The sequence below is a fragment of the Apus apus genome, chromosome 4, assembly GCF_020740795.1.
Source record: "Apus apus isolate bApuApu2 chromosome 4, bApuApu2.pri.cur, whole genome shotgun sequence".
NCBI lineage: Eukaryota > Metazoa > Chordata > Aves > Apodiformes > Apodidae > Apus > Apus apus.
In genome coordinates this window covers 27,188,814-27,216,270 of record NC_067285.1, presented here as the reverse complement: position 1 = coordinate 27,216,270, position 27,457 = coordinate 27,188,814, and the positions used below count along the sequence as shown (strand labels likewise).

The following is a 27,457-nucleotide window of genomic DNA, read 5'->3' as shown; positions in this document are numbered from 1 at the left end:
ACCACATCCACATTAGGACTTAAAACTGCAGCTTGAATCATAGAACGGTTTGGGTTGGAAGGGACCTTAAAGACCCTCTAGTTCCAACCCCCCTGCATGGGCAGGAACACGTCCCACTAGACCGCATTGCTCCATGCTCCATCCAGTCTCTACTTGGTACACTTCCAGGGAGGGAGCACCCTGGGCACCCTGTTCCAGTGCCTCACCACTTTCACACTACAGAATTTCCTCCTAATGTCTAACCTGAATCTACCTGCTTCCAGTGAGAAAACGTTCCCCCTCATTCTAACACTACAAACAAGCCCTTGTAAAAAGCCGCTCTCCAGCTTTTCTGTAGCCCCACTAGCTACTGGGAGGCCACTATAAGTTCTCCCCACAGCCTTCTCTTCTCCAAGCTGAACCACCCCAACTCTCTCAGCCTGTCTCCATAGAAGAAGTGCTGCTCCTTCACAAGGTTTCTCCTCAGGCTTCCTCTAAAAGTTGTCTTTTAAAATTATTTTAGTTTAATAAATTAATGCCTCAGGGAGAAGTGCATCTCACCAGAATTGATTCAGGGATTGGTTAAGCATGGTTGTGACAAAATATGTAATTTATAAGAATTCTCATCAGACCCAAAAATGTAATAAAACAGTCTACAGTAAGGATTTTTTTTTAAATAATATATATTATTTAAAAACCTCCCTTTTGGTCTTTCTCCCAGAGTGGGAAAAACTGAACTCAAATCCTATGGTAGTGGTCATAGGCTACCAGTCAATTAAAAAAAAAAAGAAAATAATGGAGAATATTCAATTAAGATTGCCCACTAGTCAGAAAACCAGAAGAATTCTTCATATATTCAGACACTGCTGAATGCAACTTTTGCCTCCGATTATGATTTATCAGAAGCTGCTCACATCAAACCAAAACACAGTCTTGAGGAGAGTCTTGTAGCACATGCACTTGACAGTTATAATGTTACATTTCAAAGCTTAAGAACAACCTACTCAGGTCAGGTATTATTGTCTTCACATTAGTATTTTCTATTAACTTCTGGACATACATTTGTACCTGCCTCACTTACTATTACGCTATTACAGATTTAAAACTCTCTGTGCTAAACTCTTGCCCTGCAAGTGATAGCAGTGTTCGCCACTCAGCCTAATTCCACAACTGAAAATTGTGATGCTACGTTTGAGGATAAAGAATTGCAGAGTGTAATCTCCACAGAGAGCTGTACTGAATGCTCATCATTATGTGTGAATACTTTTCAGCCAGAAGCAGGCAGAGCAATGCTGCAAGTATCCTCACACCAGCAGAGGCAACCTCTTCCCTTTCTGCTTGCCAACGGGGCACGACTGAGCCAGAAGCTTTACTGCCTTCCTTTCCTTATCACTTCACTCTTGACATAACAGAGACTTAAGACAAGTTTGCTTCATAGCTGAGAAACAGAGTTTGTACCATTTATTCCAGCTGTCAGATGCTCCAGGCAATTCATTTTGGTCCAGATAATTAACTGCCCATACCAGAATTCAATAAGAGAAATTTTGCTACTACTAGCTGCCAGAGTAGATGTGTGTGTGGGGGGGTCTCTATGTCAGTCCTACCACATCAGGGCCCAAATTAAACATCAGTCTTTTAGTTTAAGAAAATGTTTTGTTTCTTGCAAAAATGACAAAAGGTGCTGCAGCTACTTTCACCTTCTAACTAACTGTGTTTGCTAGGGTTACATTCCATCATTTGCAAATACAGCATATGCAATGAAGTTGGTAGCCTCAAAAACAATGTGAGGGGTAACTGCTGTAACTACTCAAGTATGACCCCAGTACAAGACTCTAAGACATATTTCTGTGTCTTTCCCTTCCTGACTTTTTTTTAAGAACAATGAGTTGGTACACAGTATATCACAGAGTCACTCAAATTTACAGCTTCCCCTTTGCAAAACTCAGCATCCCTGGTACCTGACTGAATTGCACGCTGCCACAACTATGCTCTGCAGTCTGGAGATAATGATGGGGATGGATTTCTTCCCTTAAAATGTATTGGTTATTACATCCAACAATTAATTTTATCCTGACTTTACCATACATTTAGTGCTGCTTTTCTCAGTCACTAGGAAACTGGAGTATAAAGTAATCCGCTGATTGAATAACCTGGATGAGTCTCAAGTAACATTTTCACTTACCTATACACTTCATTGTACATGTCACAAGAGGAATTTATTTTTGCTGCTTTCATATTTAGTAAAGAGATAGCTGACATATAAAATAAATAGAATTTTTTAGCTTGATAACAATCTTACACTAAGGTGACGACTATTATGGCCATACATAGCTTTTTTCTTAAATTATATTAACTTTTTCAGCAAAGATTAAAACTAAATCTTCTAGTGTCATTAACAAATTATTTTTTAAATCTGCAAGACACCAAATAACAGCAATAACTACTCTGCCAATTTCACACCAAAGTTCAAACATTTGTAATTAAGTTTTGTGAAACTGAGGTCTTATAGCACATGCACTTGACAGTTATAATGTTACAATAGGATAAAAACTGATAATGTTGTGGCATCCTATAATCTTTGCCAAAGCATTTGCCATCCATCCTAAATAGGCAGATGTGCTAGTTATGCTCACAATACCTGATGTATATGCACACTGCTAACTGACATCACACCTCTAAGGAAAAAAAAAAACAAACTATCCACCACAAAAAAACCCAATCAAACAAAAAATTATTGAAACAGCACTGTTACATCACACACAGAAGTTCAGGAAAGTCTGAGGTCATTCAGTATTGCCATATGCAGTGTGAATGATTATGTTCATATTTATGGATGCATTAATGCTTTCATGCAGCTGATTGTTTCAGAAATGGTAATTTGATTATGTGACAAGCAAATATCTGTTAGATAAGCCTTTTTAAAACAAACAAAAAACACCACCACTACAAAAAAAACCAACCAACCAACAAGAAACCACAAAACAAAACGAAAATGAAACTAGGGTAAGAGACTGCTTTTAGTCAAGTGAATGCTCTGATCTGCATGTGGAATCCCTGCAGGAAAGGATGGCAGGGAGAGTCTAAGCTCCACTCCAGCACCAGAAATCACTTCTGTGCTGAAGTACTACCCTGTGTAAGTAGGCTTGGGCACATGCTTAAGTGCAAATCATGGTGAAGGGCTCTATACGTAGTGTTAATTACAGCCTTCTTGCAAAGTAAATAGGAAAATGGAATTATCTATTTCTCATTCAGATTTTCACCAAAATAACTGTATCTGTCTAGGCTGTAGACCAAAAATATCAACAAGGTTTTATGAATAAAATGATTTAAATTCTTATTAAATAGCAGGAAAAGAGAATTGCAGGTAAAGCCAATCTGCAGCTGCTAAAACACTTGCAAGTAGTACATTCCTAAATGATACCTGCTACATTCAACTAAGATTATTTTATCATGTGTTCTTCACATTTTTCATTGGTAACATACTTTCTCTAGATGATGTTTTTAAGGTCACCAAAGACAAACTGCATTGTGCATTGCCCTTCACAGTCACCTCATCTTTTGTATGAAAGCATACATGCAGAAACACTCCTGGTGCAAAGTTTTTTCTTTATAATGGAGCATACTTGAACTTTTGTATTAAAAAGTAATCAAAGTATGAGCACTTATTCAATGCTTTTGTCCTAATTTTACATTTTAAATATTAAATAGCATGAATACATTTATATTCTAGTCCAAGAGGATCACAGACATTTTCTATAGATATTTCTCAGAATGGTTTTTTTCTGAATTCAAACCTTATGGGCCAAGGAAAATTTCAAATAGATGACTGCATCACATGTAGGCAATACCACAGCACTCCAAATCCCTAGATTTCAGATGGGACACACTAGTAAAAAGTACAGTGAATGGGGGCACAGGATGGCAAATGACACGTTAAGTGCAGCTGAAGAGTTAGGGAAAGACATACAAAGCTTGTGGCCAAAAAGCCATCACCATCACAGTTTACAATGTCCAGAAATACTTCCATACAGAGCTTCATATCCTTATTAAACTGAAATAATTTAGTTCTCAAGTGATGGTAATATACAGACAGCAGGAGAGAGAGTGGCACCAGCAAACTGCACAGGCTATGAAAGATTATAATGCTGTGATCCCCCATCTCTCTCCTTCTTCCCTATGATACTGCCCATTAACTTGGAGTGGAAAAAATTATTTTTCTTAAGTGTGGTGATCACATTGCCTTTGACAACATGAAGAAGTAGGCATAAAATAGTTCCTCTGAACAAAGTCCAGAATTAGGCAACCATAAGACAAGAGTTCCTCTGAAATGGAAATTTTGAGAATGGCATTTGGAACCTCAATGACAGACTATGCCAGAAGACAAAGCTGTAAAACTACACATTGGGAAAATAAGCATATCCTAGGTCAAAAGTTATGTGCAACATTTAACTGAAGTGTCTTAACAATACAGTACCCAAAAGATGAACTTATATAAAGATATAACCTCGTTCTAGCCTCATAAACAGGAGTAACCCAATCTGAAAGACTGAATTAACAGCACCTAGGTAAAATTAAAGTTAATTTTTGCAGTGTATCCAGACAAACTAATATTTCCTTCCCACCTGTAAAAGCTACAAAATTACAATCTCAAAAATGCTATTAATTAGAATGACCCATCTCATCACATTACTGGAATGGTTACAAACTACTTTTTCATGACACAATTACAGCCATTGTACTGATGCTCAGATGCCAGTAGGAGTGCATATGGCATCTCTTACATACTCTCCAAGAATCAGAGATCATGATCAAGAAATATTTCAATGGCATATACATTTTGATTATTTATTTTTACACAAAGAATGCCATATGCTTTATCCTAGGTTAGAGGGCGAGTTACACAATATACAGCAGCAAGCCATGACATTGTATAGGCCACTGGATCGTCCCACAGTCATATACTGGAATATTCAGTAAGCAATGACAAACTCCTCTGCTCTGCAGGTAAGCTAAATGTAGACCGCTGTGCCTGCAACTAGAATGACCTTAACTGGAATAAGTGGAAATTTATATTTATTATGGTGACTGTTATTATGTGAAGATTTTATTTACAAGGGAAGAAAAAAGTAATCTTAACAGTGAGGGTCATAGAAGATGTCTTGTCATTTAACATATGCACCATGCCACTATGAGTAGAAAACAGGCTTCCTACATTCAACAGATTAGACCACTGAACCACAGTTAAGAACATTTCTCAGTGGATACCACGGCCAAAGCCAGAGAGAAAATGAACCTGTCATAAAAATCAATAGTTTGCTGGTCAGGCACTTACCTGAGAAGGAAGAGATTCACATTCAGTTTTTGGTGTGAAAATGAAGCATTAAAGACTTGAAACTAGGTTTTCTATATTGTGGAAATGTTCTGATCACTTGATTATTATCTACTTGAGAAAGGACTGCTCTTGTATTGTTCTTGAAAAATAAATAAGTATCAGAAATACCCTATTTAATCTCAAAATAAAGGAGCTGATGAAAAGAAAGTTTCCACAGATCTATTCTTGCATAAGTGAGTGAAAGAGTCATGTGTCAAGCCTTGGAAAGAGTTTATACTGTGACCAGAAGACTCCTTGTAAAATATAAACAACTAACTAAAATTGAACTATAGTCAACAACAACAACAACAAATTAGTGAATTACATTAAAATGAATGTATGGCATTAGAAAGGACAAAACCGGGTATGCAATAAAGGGTTCGGCAAAGGCTCAGTATTTCTTGAACACCAACAGAAACTGCTTCAGATAGTAAGGTCAAAACACTTATCCAGGACACTCACCCCGATCTTTTTTTCTTCAATTTAATTTCAGATGCACAAAACAGATACAATTTACTGTATAATAAAGGTTTCATATAAGGGGTTTAACATACTCTGTTTTCTGAAAACCTTGCAATCTATTATGTGATTGAATTAAGATATGTATCTGCCTTTTCTTAAAGAAATAAGCTTGACTATTGTGTAAAGAAACAGTACAATTCTTACAGAATGGACTATATCAACTTGAAGGAAAAAAAACAAACCAGCCCTTTTCTGTCAATTTTCTTTTAAAATGTTGCAGCTCTTAAAAATAAGGAGAGCATGTAACCACAAAGGAAATTAAATTTAAAAAGTCACCAAAAAGGGCTAAGAAAAGTTTTATCTATATCATTTGCCTTAGAACCAGGGTAGCTGAAATACAATAATATCAGCAGAGAAACTGAATCAGACTTTTTAAAAACAATACTTACCACTGGTAAAATTCACTGTATTTTTTCAGGATGCAAATTGTCTCTCTGAAATAGGGAAGTACCATTATGCTCTTGTTGCAAATGGCATAGAGATTAAACGTCACAGCTACAAGAACGCCAGTCATTGCCCTTAGTTAGAGAAGACACCTTTCAACTATTTTGTTAACTCCAGTGTTTCAGGATACCTTAGCCTCGAGAAACTAAACCGGGATACTTTAGTAGAATCTGGATTCTCTAAATCCTCCGTAGGAGCCACTGAACTAAATGAGGCTTCTAGCATTTAAAAAGGAGTTAAGTAGATTTGACCTAAATGCCTTATCCAAAGTTATGAAGGAACTACTTATCACTCCTCTCCTTATCTGGATGGTTTTCCTTCCTTATCTTTCATAAAAGGTAAGTCAGAAAAAGAAATAAAAATTAACAAGACCTGTTGCTAAAGCTGTTCTAGATGTCCAGACCTATGTCAGCACCTGAGCTAATACTAATTTTGCCCCCCTCAATAACAGACGAGTTTGTTCTTGTTGTTTTTTTATTTATTTATTTAAAGGTGCTCCCTTAACAAAAAAAAAAAAAGAAAGAAGAAAGTTTCATGTACTTCATCACTGCATATAGCCCATGCAAAATTGCTACACAGTGGTTCTACAATATACTATTCACTTAAAACTCAGGTTAGTTTTGTATACAAATACACAAATGCACTGTATTATAATAGGTACTTGGTGTCAAATTTACTGGTGGCATATCCACATGCAGTTTGTCTTCACTCATGGAGGATCATGAAATCCGTAGGAAAATATTTTTCCTTTTGTTTTCATAGCACGTGTATCTGTATACAAGTCTAATGCACAACAACTTAGATGTGGCAACTTAGCAGTTGACTGTAATTAAGTTTTAGCAATCAGATTCAAAATCAAAAAAAGGTCTTGCATTGAGTTTTTTATTGTGGCAGGTATGTGAGAATTTGAAATAGATTCAGTTACAAGAGAGCAACTGGTAGCTAGAACACCGCTGTATTTCAGCCTCAGTGAGTGGTGCATAATCAGGTACGTAGAAGACACTGGGATCTAGACAGCCCTACTTATGCTGCTTGACTAATTAAAATCCATATACAAACGCTTACTTCAGTGCTGAATGGAGCCTAACTGACATGACCTTCCATCTGAAGGCTGCTACCACATCTATTATGCATATCAAATTATGTTAACTTCAATTTAAAAAATAACCACAAAAGTTTTTACTTGCAATTGAGCTAGGATGAATATCATTATTTCAAGAGATCCCTTCCTCTCCTGTCCTCTACATATAATTTTTTATCATTTATTTTAACAACAAAATTTCTATTTTTGAGGTCCATTGTTTCCCCTTCAGCTGGAGATCAGTCTTCAAATAAGACTATGTTCCGGAACTATCAAAACCAAGCACATCTGGATGACTAGAGAACAGACATCACAATGATCATCTGGCTTCTTCAATTAGCAACAGAAAGGAAATATTTCCCTCTCCATTCTTAGTTCAAAAGTACAGAGCAGTACTCCACTGTGTTGAAGAAAAATTCCAATCTGATAGCACTGCATTAGTCTGCCAAAAAATACATGGCCAGAAATATGAACACACCACAGATGACAGAACTGGGCAGAAGCAGCCATCAGAAATAAAAAGAGGGGCCAAGACTGACCAGCATTTACATGTCAATAATGACTCAACTGTAGAAGAAATCTAAGAATCTTCTAAAGCACTGTCAAGTGTTTAGCTCTTGACATATTCCAAGGGATGAGGAAAATGAAAGGAGCAAAAGTGCAAAACTTCCTTCTGAGATTAAGACTACTATTTAAACAAAATGATAGAACCCCCAAAAACTGTACCAGGACAGGGTTTGGAGGTTCACTTAAACTTCTAGTTTTCACAACAGAAGTAGATTTGCAACAAAAGCAAAAAAATAAGCAAGACTATGTCATCAGTGTTGACAAGCACAAGGTCATGCTCCCCTTATGCTACATCTTTTAAAATCATTGTCCTGGGAGACTTACCTTTGCTTCCACCAATCAGAAAATTATGCTTAGTGTCAATTTTTCACAGCTGTGCTCTAGGAAAATCAAATGTTGTAAGGTCGATAAGTGGTAATTTTTACTCAAACTTTTACTCATAATTTCACGTGCACTCTCAATTCCATGTAAACAATGCTTACAGTACTGTATGACCATATCTAAGTCAGACTGAACAGCATGGGACAGGCAACATGACTTTTAGTTTATATATGTCTTGATCATTAAAAAAATCCCTGACTAAAATACCAGTACTTGGAAAAATATTTTTTTAAAGATGCAAATGTGAAAAGGCTTAATCAACATTTTTCTTTCTAAGAACTTATTTTTTTTAATGTTTAGTTTTTGTTACTTTATGTTAATGATGAAATAAGGAAATTTAGTCTGTGCTGTATACGCTAAATCCCCAATGACAATTTTAACTACAAATGCTGCATTAAATTTGGTAGAGGTGGGCAAATGTACAACAGGACCTTTGAGAAGCAACCCTCAGTGTGATTGTACTTCAGAACTGCAATTTCTATCTTCTACATTCTCCTTTGCTTTGTAAAGGAAGATTTAAGTGCTGACCTATACCAGGAGTAAGTTGCCACAGCCTGTTCATTCTATTAGCTCAACACAGGTTCATCTCATCTATCCAAACCAAACCAAACTACTTATGGCCACATATTGACCAATCCCAAGCTAGAAGTACGATGGATCCTTTAACTGTCATGACAAAGTTATGCCAGATTTCCAGTCTAGCCCTGCAGACTCATTTCAGAAAAACTTTCTAATTCCTTTTTTTAATGATATTTTAAATACTCATAGGAACTCAGATGCCTGTCTAGTAAAAATATCTATATGAAATAATGCTTCTCACAAACTCCTCTCCCAACAGCTCAAGTCCACATAGAGCCAATGCTTATTTACAGAGACAGAATGCCTTTGCCAGACACTCAAACCCCCTTAGTAGTTCTGTGAGGTATTCATTTTGTACCTGGTTTTATACCTAGCTGGAAAAGAATAACTGAAGCCATTCTGGAGGTGCCAGTTAAAATACCCTTAACTACTAACAGATGGTCTACACAAACCATGCCCTCTCACTTTATGGCAGGAAATGAACATGCCTCTACTACTGTCTTTTATATGATCAGCACACATCGCATTTTACAGACAAGAACAATTTGACATGCTATGCAATTGCCTAGAAAAATTCAAATAGAAACACATTTTCCAAAATAACTCTTCCTTAGCATATTAAATATAATTTAGAACTGAGAAAATGAATGGTGTTAAAACTCAAGCAAGTAATCTTCCAGAGATATTTAAAGCTGCTAACTGAAAAACTCCAAATCTTAAGAGTTGCCCCATTATACAGAAAGATACAGGAACAAGTGTTACATAGAATATTTTTTATCTGAAGAGACAACTGTATGGAATGTAATGACATTATGGCATATGTATCACTTTGTGAATTTAACATAAAACTAGCAGCTAAGGCTCTCCTGCTAATGGATCATCACCTTACCAGTCAGCAAAAGTCTTGGGGTCAATTACTAAACCTAGCAAGTTTAACTCCTACAGAATAGAGGAAGCTGCAGTCTCCATTGCATTACACCACCTACTGCAGCTGGCAATCAGTCTTAAAGATTCAAAACATACAATGAAGACTACAGCCCAAAGTCATTCTGAGTTTACTCTTCTCTCTCCTCAGTTTGGTGGCAAAAGAAAGTCTGGAGGAGCTAATATAGGAGAAGCACAAGCCTGCAACAGGGACAGTGCCTCCGAAAAGAAAAAACCCAGTTACCTTACCAGCCCCATAAAATGCAGGTGGACTTCCAGAGTAGCAATATGGCCAGACTTTTGCTACACTACATAAGTAGGGAAATTAATTGATGCTGAAATGGCACATCTAACATAAAAAAATAAAGTAGGTTTTACACAAAATTTTACCAGACCAAGGAAAAAACTCACAGAATCACAGAATGCATTGCATTGGAAAGGAGCTCCAAAAGTCACCTAGTCCAACCCCCCTACAATAAACAGCAACATCTCTAGATGTTCTATTCTAGACTAGAAGAGATTGCTCAGAGCCCCATCAAGCCTGATCTTGAATGTCTTCGGGGATAGAGTCTCCACTACCTCTCTCGGCAACCCATTTCAGTGATCAACCACCCTCCCACTACTTTTTCCTAACGTTCAACCTAAATCTATCCTTTTCTACCTTGAAACCATTACCCCTTGTCCTGTTGCTGCATCCTCTTGTGAACAGTCTTATAGGTGCCTTTCAGGTATTGGAAGGCTGCTATAAGGTCCCCCTGAAGTCTTCTCTTCTTCAGGCTGAACAACCCCAACTCCCTCAGCCTGTCTTCATAAGAGAGGTGCTTCAGCCCTCTGATCATTTTTGTGGCCCTCCTCTGGACATGCTCCAACAGGTCCACATCCTGCTTGTGTTGGGGGCTCCAGAGCTGGATGACCTCCAGTTGAGGTCTCACCAGGGCAGAGTAGAGGGGCAGAGTCACCTCTCTCGATCTGCTGGCCACACTTCTCTTGATGCAGACCAGGATGCGGTTGGCCTTCTGGGCTGCAATTGCACATTGGTGGCTCATGTCCAGCTTTTGATCCACTACTACCCCCAGGTCTTTTTCCGCATTGTTGATCTCTCCCTCAGCCTGTATTCATATCTCTGGTTGCCCCAGCCCAGGTGCAGGACCCTGCACTTGGCCTTGTTGAACTTCATGAGGGTCACCTGGGCCCAATTCTCCAGCTTGTCCAGGTACAGGATGGCATCCCATCCCTCTGGCATATCGACCACAGCATCCAGCTTGGTGTCATCGGCAAACTTGCTGAGGGTATTCTCAATGCCACTAACAATATTGTTATATGAAACAACACTGGTTCCAGTATGCACCCCTGAGGGACACCACTTGCCACCATTTTCCGTCTGGAGGTCGAGCCATTGACCACCACCTTCTGGATGCAACCATCCAGTCAATTCTCTATCCACTGAACAGTCTGCTCATCAAGCCCATATCACTTCAAGTTAGAGAGAAGGATGTTGTGGCGGACCATGTCAAAGGCTTTGCAGAAGTCCAGATAGATGACATCCATAGATCTTCCCTTGTCCACTGATGGAGTCACTCCATTACAGAAAGCCACTAGGTTGCTCAGGCAGGATTTGCCCCTAATAAAGCCATGCTGGCTGTCCAGATCACCTCCCATGTGCTTTACCATGTCTTCTAGGAGGATCTGTTCCATGATCTTCCCAGGCACAGAGGTGAGGCTGACAGGTCAGTAGTTCCCATGGTCCTCCTTTCTATCCTTTTCACAAATGGGCACAATGTTTCCTTTCTTCCAGTCACCAGGGACTTCACCTGACTGCCATGACTTTTCAAATATCATGGAGAGTAGCTTGGCAACTACATCAGCCAATTACTTCAGGACTCTCGGATGCATCTCATCAGGTCCCATGCACTTGTACACGTACAAGTTCCTCAGATGGTACCAACCTTATCTTTTCTTACGGAAGGAGGGACTTGGTCTCCCTGGTCTCCTCGTGGACCATCAACCTGAGAGCTGTGAGGAGAGAGGTTGCCAGTGAAGACTGAGGCAAAAAAGTTGTTGAGAATCTCAGCCTTCTCCTCATCTGTTGTTACTTGTTCACTACTGTTGCTCATAAACTCCTGACTTTGCTGCACTGTAAAACCTTGACATGAAGCCTTCTTAATTAGTTTCTTTCTTGTGAGTTATTAAAATGTTCTAGTGATTTGAGCATTTTTGTCCACAAGTTTTATTGATAAAAGTTTATTAATACATGTTTATTAAGTTTCCCAGCCAAGGTATTTGTAATTTAGTAGGGTTTGGATGAATATGTTTCAGACTACAGCCTGTGTATTACTTGGAAGATACTCCATTTGCTTACTGACAGTCCCTGAACCATCAGTGACATAAATTTGTGATTTGTCAAAAAAAAAAAACTTTTCCAATGGAAAACAAGGAATGTCAATTTACTAACTGTAAGTAGTAACACAGTTCTAGGTTATGATTTTAGCTCAGGCTCCATTTTTTGCAGATCTGATATTTTACAATCATGATTATTTCATTGCTTCCTGTGAACAAGTTTGGTACTTCACACTGTAAGTTTTGGAGGGTTTGTTTATGCGATACCAAGGCCTGTAAAAACATACTTGAATGCAGCTATTTTCTATACAGGATAAAACCTCCAAGCTTTTTAAAATAAAGATTTTCTTCAGAGTGAAGAACTGAACTGCACCAAAGCCAAAGGACGTTATGACACTAAAAAATAAATCAGGATAATGTTTGTTTGGTCAGCTTGACATAAAAATATTAATTCAGTTACCTGTCAAGTCCTGATTAACACAAAAATCACTGACACAGTTGGAGACATGGTGACCAACACAAGCTGAGCATTATTTTAAAGAAACATACCTTAGCTTAAGAGTAAGAATGACCCTATCGATATTAGCAATAGACAATATTTCTTACAAGGATTGTGAGTGGGTTTGGAAAATTCTTAGCAGAGATGAAAGCATGGTATTTCTTTCTGATTCCAGTATTTAAAAAACTATTTTTAATGTATTACCTGCAAGTAGGTTAGTTACCCAAAACATGTGATATGTTGCAAGTAGGGGCAACTTTATGTTGTTCTGTGACCATTTTAATACTTGCCCAACGTGCAAAGCAGCTCTCTGGCTGACACAGTTCTCACTACTGGCTATTACTAGTGCACAGGAATCCAAAACATGTTATTTCATGGTTACTTGTGGGCAGAAACTAGTATAACCAGGACCTTTTAACATGCTGTCTTTCCTGCAGCTTCAGTAAGAAAAGCAGCAGGAACAGAAACACTATTCAAGACAATGGAGCTCCCAAGAATTGAGTCAATATTTACACTCTGGTTAATACTACTGAAAGGATTAAGTCCTTCCCAGTAGTTCAGCTCTGCAAAATACCAAACTCCCTTATAGTAACATATATAGAGTGCTTAAATCCAAGCAAATAAATGAAAGGTACATGAAAAATAATTATGCATTGAAGAAAAAAGCACTCACAAAAAGACCTGCTACATTCAAGTTGACAATTTGCATATCTTCTTAATATTAATTTTGAAAGTAGGCAGTTGCATGAATAGTCACCCACACTTTGCCACTACTTGCCAAACCAATCAAAAAAGAAAACCTTAACAATTGGATTGCTGCTAAATAATGGTAACTCCAACAGGTAGCACTGATCTGATGTGCTTGCTACTAGAAAATACTGGTCATAAGTGCAAGACTCTTGCTTGATTCCATTTTCAAAATAATGGCAGCTGAGGGCAATCAACAGGAAAGTCATTATGTCTCATTTAAGATAATTTTGTAGATTACAATTAGTCTCTGACAAGACATCCCTATGAAATTTAAGGAATACATTTACTTCTCTTGAACTCCTAATCATAAATCAACGGCGCTTGGTGACATGCTCCAGATAATTCTCTTCTGAATTCAGGTGAAAGAAAAGCAGCACAGCTTTAAGGTACATGCTCTAGTGGGGAGCTTGCGCTGCTAGATCTAGGGCTGGACTGGATGATCTTGGAGGTCTCTTCCAGCCAGGGACATTCTGTGATTCCTACTGCCACCAGAGACCACTGCCAATTTTTTCTAGCCACATACACACAAAAAGAGCAGGTAATTCTGATCTTATTAACTCTTATTTCAAAACTAAAGACTAAAGCCTTTATGAGGAAGAAAGCAGAGGATGTCAGTTCTGCAGCTCTACTTTCCTCCTGTGTGACCGTCAGCCAGTCACATATTAGCATCCCCAATTCCAATGCTGCTGTCTTAGCAGCGCAGTGGGATCAGCATTGTCTGAATGACCTCTGAGGCTGGATGGTAAATGCACGCATTGTGGCTATCGGATAAACCATACACATGCCAAGGCCAGCACAGAAACCTTATCACAGACATGCATACCTTTAGCATTGCAGCCTCAAGACTTTCACCATTCTTCATCCTTTTTTAGGGTCTTAATGGTAGTAGACCCAGAGAGATTCAGAGACAGCACTCTCCAGATCAATTTGGAGCAAATCTGCAGAGAAATGTCTGTTGCTGGAAAAAGTCTGGTCCCTGCTACTTTCCCATCCCGCCAGTTTTCCATGTGGGAAGACTAGGATGGAAGTAATCAGCAAACCAGAGCAACTTTCAGGGGCTGCCTCTTGAGCGGAACATCCCAACAAGGTAAGTGCGAACAGCATGGCCTGGAGCTCTTGAAGATGGGGCCAGCTGGATGCCCAAAAAGCACTCTGAAACCAAGACAGCTCTGCATCTGACCCAGTCTTCAACACATCAAAGAGCCAACACCACTACCTTTGTAAGTAATAAATTAGTCATATTTCACTGTCAGGATAACCATCAGGGTAACCCACTTAAGTCTCATCCTTTTACCTCTCAACATCTTGTTCAATTCTGTAAACACCTCAGAAAGCAAAGGCTTTGCTGTTTAAGTATGTTATACTACCTTATTCAAATACCGTTTAGATCATGACGAAGTAGCATACAGCTCAACAGAGATTACTACCCATATATTTACTGGGCTTTTTGCTCAGTATTTGGCAGCCAAAGATGTGTTCCATGATGCAGCAATTATTTTATTGGGAGTAACTGAGCTAGCTAATCTAAGGTTAGCTTGGACATTTCCTCCCTCCCTTTATTACAGATTATTCTAAATACCATATTGCCATGTTTGATGTTTTCTAATAATTTCTCCCCTTGTAACTGCACAACTACATAACTACATTGATATTAAAATGGATTCTTCAGAAGTCAGACCAACCCTGCACTGAAACATGTTTATCCCACTTTTGTGCATGGAATATAAATCTTTTCATACATCAACTACGACTGGAGTAATTACCTTACAAACTCATCACCATTGTAAGTTTACCCATACCTCTAATGAAGTAGATTTTTTTTTCCCCATCAGTACACAGATCAGTAAATAAAAAACAACCAGGTTTGCTTCATTCAATAATACCAAATAACCTTTTCCTTTTTGACTGTCTTTACTCTCTCTAATATTTATTACAAGTGAGATGGTCATGAATGTTATTTATTTTTACCAACTGCGTGTGCTTCTAAACAGAACTTCTCTGAAAAAAACCCTCATCATGTTCTGCTTATTACCCAAATATGTTGCCACCTCCTCCTCTTACAATTATCTGCTCCTCTGCTCCTCTCCACCACTTAAATTAACTGCATGGCAAGTTTAAACTTGTATTCTATCCTGTTAAAAAATTATTTATAATAGATTTGGCATACAAAACAATGCCTATGTTCTGAAATATGGAAAAAGAATAAAACTTGTTTTAGAGCTGTTCTATTCCTTTTCTGCAGAGAAAAGATAAGACTCAGTAACATAATGCCTTATTGCTCTCACTTGAAGAGCTAAATGCCTAACAGTCTCCAGCCCCTCTATCTTCCCACCAAGTCCTTAGTGGGGAGAACTTCTTAAAATACATTACTACAAATAATATTTTAAAGAAACTGAAAAGATAACTTGTTTAAAGCAAGTAGAGGGAATCCATATACTTCCAGTTCAAAATACTCTTTTAAATTACCTCATATGAATTTGAGTTCAAGATATACAAGGGAAGAAACATCAGTCGCACATAAGCCTGGTGTCCCATTCAATCTATTTTGTGCTAAAAAATCAGTATTTGCATGGGATTTACAGTGCAATGGTTTAATTTGATTTGATATAAACCTAAACAAAGGTACGTGGATGCACTAGAGATTGGTACAGCAGTGTTACCAACTTAAAACTAGCATAAGGGTTAATAACTTCAAGTCTTGAAAATAGCATTAAGATACATAGTGCTGTCCTTTCATATTATATGCTTAATACACTTCTTAAAGATTGCACTACTGATTTAAATGTTTTTTAAATCTGTGTTTCCCTTAATTTGTTTTGTTTCTACTGTTCCTTTCAAGTTAGAATAATACAATATGAATGAAACCAGATATATTGGAGGAAAAAGTAAAGGTAAATCTTGGCTAGAAATCAACATTTTAAAGCCTCAGGCAAATACAATCTCATGTGATGCATAAAATTAAGTACCTAGGTTTGTTCTTAATAATTTTTCCATGTCAACTGTTGACTTTAAAATTTACTTTACACAGCCTAATTACAAGCTAAATAGTAAAAAAAAAAAACCACCCAAAAAACCCACAACACCAAAACCATCTTGGCTTCCAGTATATAAGAAATGTACATTATCCCATTAATTTTAGAATACATTTCATGTATTCAAAAGCATATAGGTATTGCACCTCACAAAAATAATACTAATAAGCACATCTGTATTAATTTTAAAAGTCAAACAGGCAAAGATATTTTCATATGTTCTAATAAATTATTTCCAAGAGTCTTGTCTTTTGATGATAATCATAAACAGAAGATGCATTTTCATCTGCATCAACTAAGTAATGGTATTCCCAGATATGTAATATAAAATTGTGCCTTATTTAAGCAAACTCAATCTACAAAGATTTACAACTTAATATAGAGCCTTCTGTCGCTAGAGCTGTATCATGGAAAATTAAATCCATCAATCCTGAAAAATGTTTTTCTTTTTAACTTCAAATTCTACTAGACTTGGGAAAAAAATTTTCCACTACTTAGCAGAGTGTTGCATATCTGTCAGTGTTAATAACCTGAATCCCAGAGTGTTATGGAGGGGAACCAAGGAAATGAATAAACCATATAGGAGTCACAGAAAAGAACTGCTTCTTTTAGCCCCTTCCTGGAGTTTGCTTTTGGAAGACTGAATCTTTCTTTCCTTTCCCTCCAGGTTTCTGCAGTTACCTTTCACCATTTCTTGCATTTGGGGAAAGAGAACTGCTGGCAGTAGATTTGGAACTCTTCCCCCCTTTACTATTGCTAATTGGATTAATTCTTATGCACTTCTACCCTACGGGTTTAACAATCTGCCTCTGAAGTAATATATACTCTCATATATTCTGATCACCTACATAATCTAGACTGGTTCAGAATTTTGACTCTTAAAGATTCTCTTGGAAGAATACCATGTATGAAACTTCATCAGCAAGTCAATACAGCACAGAAGCAGCTGCATGATGATTAAAGCATTTGCACATCTGGCATGCAGAGAGGCTGAGAGAGCTGGGATTGATGAGCTTGAAAACAAGGCTCAAGAGGGATGCTTATTGATGTGCAGAAATGCCAGCTGTGGGGACTGCAGAAGACATAGCCAGACTCTTGTCAATGATAGCCAGTGAAAAGACAAGAGACAATGGGGAATGCATTGAAACACAGGAGATTCCACTTAAACATGGAAAAACCCTGTTTTACTGTGAGGCTGGCAAAACACTGGAGCAGGTTGCTCACAGTATCCATCCTTTGAGAGGTATTCAAAACTCAAGTGGACAGTCCTGAACAACCTGCTGAAGCTGACCCTGCTTGAGAGGGCAATGGGCTAGATGATATGTAGAGGTGTCTTCCAACCTTAATAATGCCACCATAAAGAAAAAGAAAATTTCTCTGAGAATTAGAGGAGTTCCCATAGTAAAAAAAAAAGAGAAAGACACGCACACACACAAAACCAAACCCACAGCAAAATCTCCACAATTGGAATCCTTTCTAGAGAAGCAAAACTTATCTGAAGACCAGCATATTTCCTAAACCCCTCTATAGTTGTTAACAATCATTCAGCATCATGAGACAGAGATGAGAGGAAAACAGATTGCTGTATCTGAAAACAACATTCTCTGCTTTCTAAATGAAGTACTCATATGAGTCATGGAAATCAATCATACAGGATCCTTCACTTACTAAAAAAAGATCTAGGATCTATATATAGACATTGTTTTTCCTCCCCATGCCCCAAGTTTGAGGTCTGGTTTCATCATCTTTGCTTTAAAAGTAACTCACCTTACCTAGAGCTATAATACAAAGAATAAATTACATAAATGAAATACCATGTGTGAGCTGATTATATTAGTTTATTTTCCCCCCTTTTTTTATAAAAACATTTTAAGACTTTTGACCTTTTTATTTTATTTTTATTGATACAGTAAATTGGACCCTGGGGAGACAAAAATGAGAAAGTGAGAGCTAAATTAGAGACAGAGATAAACCAAAAGATTGCATACAGCTTGGAGAAAGCACTTTACAGCAAAACAGATGGTTGAAAAAACAAGACATTTTTCTGAAGTCTAGCTGACGCAGTCTGGACTAATTCACTATGGGAAAACAACTACCAAAAATATCAGTACAATACAGGCATTTGTAAGACACCACCTATTTTTCAACCACCTCTGTCAGAGGCTTACTGATTTTTTTTTCTCAAGAGACACTTATTTCATCAATCACCTGTGACTTCTTTCCCTATGTTCCTGCTATCTCAATATATGGAGCTGCAGATTCCAGAAAAAGGAAAGCCTTCAATGATTCATAAAAGTAAAGCAGCACTAGTTAGATTACAACAAGAGGAAAGCTAACTCAGCTCTGAAGTTCACTGCATATAACTGAGTTTATCCAAACCTTGTATCTTCCTTGGGAAGAAGAAACATGTACATCGGACAGGAGTTTCTCAGAGGAAGTGGAAACTGAAATAACAATTAGTCATTGGACTTGTATTCCAAAGGAGAGCTTCAATTTTCTTTCCCACCATCTTGGAGTCCAAGGAGTATCCAACATGATCTTAACACTACATGAAGAATCGAATTTCTTGCACAGCCTTTCTACTGCTCCTGTATTCCCAGTTGTCACAGGCCCTACACCAGTAGGAAAGGATACCTATGTACTTATACGTTGTGCTTCCATTCAAAGGTATTCATAAGGAGAGGGTACGTGTATAGATATGAGTGCTATGTGATAACACCCTGGTTTTAGCTGGTGTCATATCATACTGCTCATCTAGCTACAGCTGGACTAAAAGGCAATTGGAATAATTAATTACTGCTCTTTTCTACTAAATTGAAGCTTGTCTAGTACTCAGATATTAATATAACACGTTTCCTTACATCCACTAAGCAAAGAATCTATTTTTCATGCCCAATTCCCTACGAAACTTCCAAAATTTTTAAAATCCATGCTAACTTCCCACCACTGCAACTGATACTATTTGACAACTCAGCACAGCCTCAGCTATCTTCAGGAGCAAGATACCCTCTCTAAAGCCTTTCTTCACTGTAATAATTTTATCAGTTTTGCACATACTCTTCCCTCCTCAACCCACCTCAGATGATTAAGTAACCCCTACGTGACTCAATATTTGCCTAGTTCAATTTTAAAGGACAATTTTCCCCTAAAGCATTGTGTTCTACTTCCTGAGATAGCCACAAAAACTGCCATCTGATGGCATGATTTCAGATAATGAAAGTCATGTTTCAAGACTTTTTGGCCTTCTGGTGAGATGATAAAATTTCTTTTCTATGACAGGGTGGGAATATGCCCATCTGACCTGCACATACTTGCCAGCACGATGACTCTTGAGTAAAACCAGTTCTTCAAGAGTTTTCTAGACAAGCAGCCTGGAAAGATCATCCTGAGAGGAAGAAGCACAAGCTATATCTACTCAGGCTACTCAGAAGCAGAAGTCATGCTATGGCCACCTTGACTTTTTTGGCACACCAAGACAACTGTATTTAAATCTGAAAGCCTACAACTCCATTGGGCAAGTCTCTCTAGGTGGAATGAAGTCTAAAAATTAAAATACTAGGGTGGACCCACACCTCTCACAGGAACATCAAGTTTTTGGAATCCAAGAAACATGCAAAGATGCAGATGGAGTCACCAGAGCTATCATCTAATTTTAGCACCTTCTGCTACAGTCTATACACCATGTTATGAGGCTAAGAATGTAGACCACCCAGAACTTTCTCATACATTATATTAGATTTCCTTATGTGCTATAGGGTGGATCAGGCTGCCTTCCTACTTGGTGTGAGTCAGAGCCCTCTCTGCAAGCAAAATAACAAGATTAAGAAAGCAAACTGCAACTGTAGAGGTAAAAAAAGGCTCATGTTTATTTTTTCATTTTTTTAAATGCTAGCACTGTACTAGTTGTTTTGTATTTTATCAGTTTTGTTTGCATGCTTATGCATGCATACATTTTAACTCTCAGCAAACATAGATTTCACAACTATAAACAAAACATACACGAAATATGTTTCTGTCTATAGTTTCACCTTCCTCTGCACTTTCCTAATCTTCAGAATGGTATTCACCGATGTTCTGGAAACCCAGATCCTGCGGCACTTCAATACACTTGTAGATGCTCCAGCAGAAGGGGACTGCTCTCATTTCTATTTTAAAACTCTGAACAAATGTTAGACTTCACAACATAACGAGTACCTTCAGATGAGTAAGGTGAGATTATTTTTCCAAGACATTAACAAAATTCCACTATGTGCTTTTAAATTCTGTTACTGTTCCAAGGCTGAAAACCGAATTTTTCAATGATGTGGATACTCTATAGCCTACCTGAATTTTTCATTATCCCTAAAATACTCTTCCTTACTAAGAGAGCTTGCAGGAATTACATGTCTTTTTCAAATATACAATGTAATGGACAGTCCTAAAGTGATTATTCAAAAATTATTTATCTAGAACACACAAAACCCCCTCTTTTTTAGGCATATGAATAGTCCTTATTTTCAGAACTCAAATATGTGAAGGTCTAACAGTCAATGGCACTTGTCCTCTGAGGCCCATCCTTTCAGCCTTTGAACAATTGCTATGACCACTTGTACGTAAAGATGCTTGGTAATTTACTTGCTTTTTGCAAGATCCTGTTTTAGGAATGATGTTTGTATTTTAAAATGCTTTTTCAGAGAAAAATTTCTATAACAAATGCTTTTATATGCTTCACAGTTATCTTATGAAGTTTTTAAATTAGAAGTTCCACTTAAATACTTGGGCTGGGGAATGATGGCGCCCCATTTTTCACCCAGGCAAATGATGAATTTAACTACATCCTTGTAAAATAACTGTAAAAAAATCCATAAGTAAGACAACAGCAAACAGATTTTTTTGATTCTTGGAAGCCTGAAGTTACCAATCTGAACAGCAAAAGACAAAGAAAAGAATTGCCTAACGGGAGACAACAGGCAAATGTTGTTGGTAGCCAGGGCTGATGTGGTTCATGGTAGCCACCATCTTCTCTTTTTTCAGTAGCAGTTTCTCAGATTTAGCTACCTGAACACTAGTTTTACCTATTTCATCGCTTTCCTTCAGCTTTGGGTTTTTGCTGCTATCTTTTGTGTTCTGTGACAATGTAACAGACCCCAAAATTTTATCAAATGTATACATTGATAGCCAGTGGGATAGCAAGCCAATTATTCAAATGACCCAGGTATTTCAATGCAGAAGATAAGACCATAATATGAATGTAATTTCCAGATGGATATACAGGCCTCGCAAAGAAATCACATATCTAACTTGAACTTCAGAAAACATCTGGTAGATATGGCCGCCTATACGCTGCCAGGAGTAAGAAAATAAAATGTATTCATACTTGTCTCTGGGCATTTTTAAATTATCATTTGCTTGCTATATTTAAAAAAAAACAAAACAAACTTGTACTGTATGAAAACAAAGTGCAAGTAGGAGTCTGGGCAAAATTTAATTCCTCTATATATCACTGTGCAGTATTTTTTCTGACTAGAGGTAAATTAAAATGAAAACTGAATGCAAATCCAACCAACACTGCAAGACTGACACCCAGAGATCAGATGATCATTCTCCTTTTTAAAGGGCTCCCTGAAATTTTACCACAGATCCAAGGCAGCTAAGACTCCTCTGGATTACAGCAGAACTTTGTGTGCTTGAATATGATAATTATATAGTATATACTATATAATTATATAGCAGTTGTAACAAATATAGGTGGGCTGAACAGTCAATATTAAATTGGCATTTTCCTATGGCAAAAGGGTACCTTTTTCACCAGCAGTTGTAAGTGAAAATATAACTATCTGACAAATATCTGTATATATATTCACATGCACACATATATGCACTATATATTGAAAATATATTTTTTTATATATATATCTTAGAAAGATTAGAAGAGGAAAAAAAAGGAAAAATCTTTTTGTAAAGGACTAAGATGTCTCTGGCATCTGTCAAATACCTGTATATATATTCACATGCACACATATATGCACTATATATTGAAAATATATATATTTTTTATATATATCTTAGAAAGATTAGAAGAGGAAAAAAAAGGAAAAATCTTTTTGTAAAGGACTAAGATGTCTCTGGCCTGCAAGCCATCAAAGCGGCTGTAAATGATTTAAAGACTTCTGCTATTTTACAGCAATTGAATGGGTTTACATGTGCAACAACTAGAAAAAAATACAAGAAGGAACTGATACACCATAATTTTCTTTAATCAAATGTAAATGTACTGTATTCTTTCTACTTGAAAAAGACACTCCTCAGGGAAAAAACTCTCACAGTTTACTCTGCAACAAGTTGCCAACAACCACCCTCTCTAAATTCTATTACAGAAACTATAGGTCCAAACAACAAAACACCTTGAAAGAACCGTGCTTAATTGGTTTCTCTAAGGCTGGTAGTAGGGAGGTAATCATAGTTTACTTACAAAAAATTTAAATTATTACATTTGATAGAATAAGTGTTCAATTGAACACGCTCATAGTGCTCTGTCAGAAAGCAGAGACCCAGACTTGCTGGCAAGTAATGGGAGTTTCATGGCAATCTTAGCCTACCCTGAGGATCACCTCCCAATGCCTGGTGTTTTATTATTTGTTTGGTTTTCCAAAACACTGTTTTCCTTCAACTCCTGGGAACACTAAAGAAACAAAAAGATTCAACCATGTCAAATCGTTATCACTACACATAATCAATTTCATTTTGGTGTCTTTGCAACATGATGCTGATAAAAAGCAGGATAATTAATGTCAAAGAAATGCAAAAATAACTTATTTCTTCACTGTTAACACACAAAGCCACAGAAATGCAGAACACCCCAAACAGTCTCAGTTTAAATCTCAAACAGATACTTGGCAATGACACATCAATCTAAATATTTGATGGCTTGCCTATTGCTGCTTTTATCAATTGTTATTGATTATCTCTTAAAAGTATCAATAAAACCCATCCCTGATTTCATGATGGCTGTTAAACTTTTGTTGTTTTATCCTGAAACACTAGCTTAAGTGTTACTTCCATATGTGGTACATTCAGGGATACACTCCATACTAACTGAAAGCACAACAAAGATTTCAGCAATGCGCGATGAGGTTTTTCAGAGCTCTCTAGACTGCAAGTTAGTCCTAACCTCAGGAGCCTGAGGTCCCTTCATTCTGCACATTTTCATACCCAATGTTGTAGACAAAAAATAGATCCATGTTCTTTAACTACAACAGCATTATTAGCCAATATAAATTCAATTAATTTTGTTTCTTGGTAAAATCTCTCATTTAAGAGAATACTTAAAAGAAAAAAGTGTATGGATAATAAAACATGCTGTGGTTTTCAGATAGTTACAACCCTACTGTAGACTCCCTACCTTTTAATCAGTATACATGAACAAGGAAGTTTGTTACTTTTATTTCTTAATTTAATAGAAGCACTGTTGCATCTTCACTGTTCCTCACACTTTATCAATTGCCTGCTTATACAGAGGCATTTCAAACAACATGAAGGGACTGATGAACCTCAGAGTGGGAAGGCCCAGAAAAATCTTATTTTCTTAGCTTTCAATTGCCACTTAGTACCCAAATGGCTTGCCAGTGCCTGGCAAGTTATTTATGTGGAATTAGTTAACACCCTTTCTCCAGTTGAGAACCATAGGAGTGTATTTTTCCAAACCTCCCACCAAAATCAGCATTAAGAGGACAGAATGGGTCAACTGAAAAATACAATTCCCCATGGTCAGAAAGTGTTGAAATAATGAAAAGAATAGATCCCACAGTCAGAACAACAATACCCTGAAGTGGGAATGAATACCCCATTTCATTGTCTGTGTACTTGACCAGAAAAATAACCATGTTCTCAAGAGAATGAGAATTCAGACTTCGTTCTATTTCTATGATATTAACATCAGCTACATTTTTTTTAATAGAAGATTCTGCATCATGCAAAGATAATAACTTTCAGTATTACAGATCTATTTAATAAAGGTTATGGTATATCTGGATTTTTGCAAAGTATTTTATGTAATAGCACCTGACATACTAATTAAAACTTTAATTATGTGGAAGTAACTACTCATACGTTAGATTTATTAAGAGCTACCTCTCAGACTTTAGTAACTAAAATTACTGAGGTTTTCTGCTTTGATTGGCTGGGTGGCTTATATTTGTTGAGCTTGACTGAAGGAAAAAAAGGGGTTACTTAGGCACTTTAAAAAGGAATACAAATAATACTCAAAACTTTGATGATGAAAGATGAGCATTGAAGAAATAAGTACGTGTCCTGAGAGGAAACTGAAGCTAGGTTAATGAGAAATTATAATAAATTTAAAATCTGATTAAATAATAGTCTTTAAATAAATTATAATTCTGAATAAAATTAAATTCTGACTAATAAATCCTTTCATAGCTCTCAAAGTGTAAATAATAGTATCAAAAAACCTGCTCTGTGCATTGAAACTATTATACTGGAATAAGAAGGAAATCATTTGCATAAAATCATGTAGACAATAATGGCAAAACTACACAGGGAATCAAGCTCTTCTTTCCAGTAAGTTTCAGTAAGTTCTTCATAAAATTGGTACAAGGTTTACAAAGCAGAGTAATAATTTTGTTATATAGAAATGTTGAAAACAATCTATTACTATATAAAATAAACCAGATCTCACTGCAGTTTAGTTACTATTATTTACTGTTACACAAACATTTAAACGGCATTTACTTGATGCATCTTATTCTAGTTCTGCATTACTCTTCTTGCAATTTGTTTCCATTCAGGGACCATTGATACCATGAACTTCCAAATCATGCCAGTGAGGATGTCTCTAATCTCTCTCATCTATCTATTTCACAAAATGCAAATTAAAATAAGCACATTAGGTGACTTTCTATCAAATGAGGAAAATTGTAAGCATGATACTCTTTCCTAAATAGGTGATTTAAAAAAGGATAAATGCTCAAGCACCAGAAGATATTTTTAATGCATGCAGTTGGTGGGTTTAATAGTCAAACATTTGTTTGTGGTTACAAGCAGCTTTAAACTCTTATCTGTTTAGTGTCTGAGTCTCCTTAAAGTTTATTTTTATCTTTTGATGAAAAGCCCTTTCTATTGTAGCTTTTTAATACACACATGACTTTTAATACATAAAAGTAATGGTTCAAGGATCTCCGTGGATATTAGTCTAAAAAACTGGAACATGAAAATTAATTTGAAAATGTTCAGTTTTATTTAGCAGACATTGCTTCATCTTCTGTAATATAGATGAAATTTCACATGAATTCCATACTCCAAAACACTGTACAAGTTAGACATCTTTCATCTTGTGTGATTTCAAATACAGAATGGACTTAATAGTTGAGGTTTACTTGACTATTGCACTTTGAAGACATTACAGAAAATAAGCTCAAAAGGGTTCAAGTTGAAGTTTTAGTTGTCAATGCCCTTAGACAAGAATTCTACAGAGACAAAAAGCTGTCACCAGCTGCATCTAGAGCAGCTGATTCCATGAAGAAGTAAACCTTACCCTGAAAAAAAGTCAAATACAATATGGAGAAATGTCAACAGCATGAGTCAAGGAATCAAAAAAGCATAATCTGTTCATAAGAAAAGTCACTGATCAGAGTAAATCACTACTGATCTGTCATGTCAATGAAAGCTGAAAACATACTTAAATACTGTGAAATAGTCCCATGTCTAATTGCCTTCCTGTGTGAATATAAATTCAAAGAAAAGACTAATGTAAGATGATTAACTTACAGATTCCTAGGCATGTTGATATTTTCTGAATGTCTTTGGTAAATTCAGTTCTGATAAAGTACAGAAGGAAAAGGTGAACACTCACAAGTCAGCCTCCTGACAGATTAAATCAACTTGTGCATCAAACAGCAAAAAGACTGGTTCTTTTACAATATATGGAAGAAAAACTTCAGTGACACTAGCGGAAGTCAGAGAGGGAAGAACAGGTTCGTAAGTCCACATTTTTCATGTTATCTTTTATCGTCAAACTACATAATTTTTACATCATTCATTATTTAGTATTTTTTAAAAGATATAATTAGGTTTTTACAGAAGAGCTTTTAAAACGTTTCAGTAACACTTTTTGGTTTTTTAGAGTTACCTATATGAAAATAATAGATATTAAAAGTCTTGGGAAAACTGCCATCAGAGCAACTATGAGATGTGCTTCTTAGCAACAATGCTCCAGGGTTTCAAAATTCAACTTTCTCCTTTGGCATGAAAACAAAATCTGGTAGAGGTCAAGATAAACTTGACTATAAGTATGAGCGGCAATGCCCGAACACAGAGTGGCAGCACAGCCGTAAGTCAGGGCAAGCTCAGGAAACCCAAGGCTGTCATTCTAAATGCTTCTGACACCAAGATGTGTTCAAAACTTATTACAGTACCTCAAGAACCCTTTTTTCCTCAGCATTGTTCTGGTACCATGGGAAGCAAGCACTTCTACCTCATGCTTGCAGAGGCAGGCAGACAGCCATGGCTAAGATGTGGGTAACTGACACACACCTGCCTGGGGTCAGCCACAACTGCTTTTATTAGCCAGTTATATCTTATCCATTTACTAAAGAAAAAAAAACAAAATAATCAGAGAAAGTATTTGGATAAGTAATCAGTTTCTGAGATAATTTCACAGAACCACAAAATCATTCTGGAAAAGACATTTAAGCTCATTGAGTCCCACAATTTCAGATAGCAGTGGTGCCCAGCAAGAGTACAACAGCATGAAGTCAGTGTGGGCACTCTGTGCAGCACTAACTCCACGCTCTTCTCTGGGACAGCAATGGTGGGGCAGTAGGCTGACAGAGGGACAAGTTCTTTAAGCAGTGAAACTCTGCTACAGCAATTCTGCTCCTTGGGGAAACTTCAGTAGAAAACCTGCTCTAACAGAATGTTTGCAGAAGTTTCTCTAAATCCTACTGATCTTGCTGACAGGCCTGAGAAAAAGTATTGCACTGTTTAAATCAGGAATG

At 37.0% G+C, this 27,457-nt stretch overlaps 1 protein-coding gene across 1 annotated transcript in view; it reads right to left on the bottom strand.

Annotated features, from left to right (window-relative positions):
* The window catches only part of NRG3 (neuregulin 3), a 360,847-nt gene that overhangs the window by 96,390 nt on the left and 237,000 nt on the right, over nucleotides 1-27,457 (bottom strand). The gene's annotated exons all lie outside the window — the stretch shown is intronic.